Below are 2,476 nucleotides of genomic sequence, written 5' to 3' on the forward strand. Positions count from 1 at the left end.
GCTGGAGTGTGGGCGGTCATGCCTCCCCCCCCCCCCCCCCCCCCGGGCCCACAGCTGGGCTTGGGGAGCTTGGCAGAGATGGCTAGAGGCAGTCCTGCGGGCACTGCACCCGAGGGAGCAGCTGGGCAGGCACAGGCGTCTGGGGTGCTGCCAGCCAGCAGGTGCCCCTGAGGCCCCCCCCCAGCCCCCCCCCACAGGGGGTCTGACCCTGGCGGTCCACAGAGCAGTGGAGGGCACCAGTGTGTGGTCACTGCTCATGTGTGTCCAACTGGGTGGGCACTTGTAGGGTTTGCTTTCCATGGACATTCTGAGGGCGGAGGTGTCGGGTGGCAGATGTGTGGGTCAGAGCAGGGCAGGCCCGGGGCCTGCAGGGGTGCAGTGCCAGCTCCGATGGGCCCCCTGGGGACCCAGTGGGACAGCTGATAATCCTGGTGCCCGGCCAGCCCAGGGTCCGTGGCTGCTTTGGGCCCCCAGCCCCGCCCTGGGCCCCCAGGAGAGGGCCTGCTGGTGGCTCCCCTCTGCTGGAACAGTCCCGCCCTCTCATTCTGTGGTCGGAGCCCAGTTGTCCTGTAGGGACTGGGGGAGGGGCAGGCGGACGCAGGCAGGGAGGGCCAAGGGGCAGCTGGGGCCCCAGGGCGGGAGTGGTGGCTGGCTGCGGGGCACGGTCACCAGACCTGAGGTCCAGGAGCAGGGACCCCGGATGGCAGCCCGCCTGAGTGCGGCTGAGGCCTCGGAGCCTCCACAATGGTGCAGGCCCCCCCCCCCCCCCCCCGTCTCGGCGGCCGCCTGCAGCTGTGAGCACGAGCCTGCCCCCGCCGCACACAAGGAGCCTTCGGTCACCCGGCGAAGGGCCCGTCCGGGAAGCAGGCGGGGTGGTGCCGGGGCGGCCAGGGCAGGCTTGGCTGGCAGACAGCACCGCGGGGCCCCACAGGCCCGCTGGTCCCCCACTGGGATGAGTGGGGGGGCAGTTCCTGGGGCGGAACCTTCAGGTGGCTGTGGAGGGGGCGGACAGGCAGCCCCTGTTCACCCTCTGGTACCTGGTCCGCCCCTTCTTCCCCCACCTACACCTCCCCTGAAGGGCCCCCAGTTCCCGGGCGGGGGTGGGGGCGGGCAGTGGGAGGCAGGTGACCCTGAGCACTGAGTGGGGGCCTTCCTGCAGACCCATGGTCCCGGTCTGAGGCCGCAGGCTCAGCCCTCTGCTCTGCAGCTTGGGCACCCACGGTGGCCTGCCCTGTCGGCGTGGGCCGGCAGCCGTGGGAATGCAGGGGTGACGGGGGAGGGAGCCGTGTTTGCCGCCGAAGGGGCTGGTGTCAGGTGTGTCCCTGGGGGCGGGCTGGGGTGGCGGCAGGACGACCCTGTTGGCTGTGTCCCTGTGGCCCACGCCCTGCCAGCAGGGGCCCGGCACCCAGGAGGTGCCCAGCCAGGGGCTGAGGGGACTAAGGAACACGGGCCAGCCCCAAGCCCGCTTGGGCCCCGGCCACAGCCCCCACCAACCAGAAGCAGCCAGAGCCCACGTGTGGCCAGACTGCCCGGCTGCAGGCAGGGGGTGCCTGCGGCAGCACCTGGGTGGGGCCCTCCACCCGCACCCCCACCCACCCCCATCCCCAGCCTCGGGGAGGGCAGTTGGCTGGGGCCCGTGCCCCGTCCCGGCCCCCCTTCCAAGCCAGCTCCCGGCCCAAAGGAGACACGTGCCAGGAGTCTCAGCCCAGCCCCCACCGGGCCCGAAGTGCTCGCCCACCCGCCATGGCCCGGGTGGTCGCCGAGGCGAGGGTGGGCTCGGGGCTGCCTTCCCCCTCCCTCCTCTACCCGCCCCCCCCCCCCCCGCCCCCGCCGCAGCAGCTTTGGTCCGATGTGCGGCGGTGGGAAACGTGAAATGAACGCCGGTGAGTCCCGGCCCGGCTGGCTCCCGCCCCGAGAGCAGGCCAGATGGCAGCTCGGGCCTCCGAGGCACACGCCTGGCCTTTGTGGGCCGCTTAACACTGTGAATGGGGCTGAAGTGTGGGAAAGTCGGGGGCTCCCGGCTCACGCCTCCAAGGTGAGTGGCTGTGCGGCGGGGGAGGGGCGGCTGGGGGGAGGGGGAGGGGGAGGGGGCGAGGGCTGAAGGGCTGCTCCAGCCTGACAGGCTTCTTCCACAAGCAGCCAGGATGCCGGGGGCACTGGATCCTCTGCCCGCCTGCCCCTGGCAGCTGGGGAGGGGTCCTGCCCCCAGCTGAGGCTGTGAGGACGAGGGGCGCTTTTCCTGCCCGTGCCCCCTGCCCCACCCAGCCCAGGAGGCCTGAGAGTGCAGCCGGGTGGAGTGGGGTGTCCAGAGTGAAGGTGCCCCTAGAAACGGCCACGGGGGCGTCATTGTGCCAGAAGCCAGGCATCCAAGGACCAGTGTCATTGTGCCAGAAGCCATGCACAACACGGTCCCCACACACCTCCCCACCCGGGCCGGCTGCAAAGCGCAGTGTTTGTTCCGCACGCCCAGGAGGGG

This window comes from Phyllostomus discolor, chromosome 5 (genome assembly GCF_004126475.2).
Source record: "Phyllostomus discolor isolate MPI-MPIP mPhyDis1 chromosome 5, mPhyDis1.pri.v3, whole genome shotgun sequence".
Classification (NCBI taxonomy): domain Eukaryota; kingdom Metazoa; phylum Chordata; class Mammalia; order Chiroptera; family Phyllostomidae; genus Phyllostomus; species Phyllostomus discolor.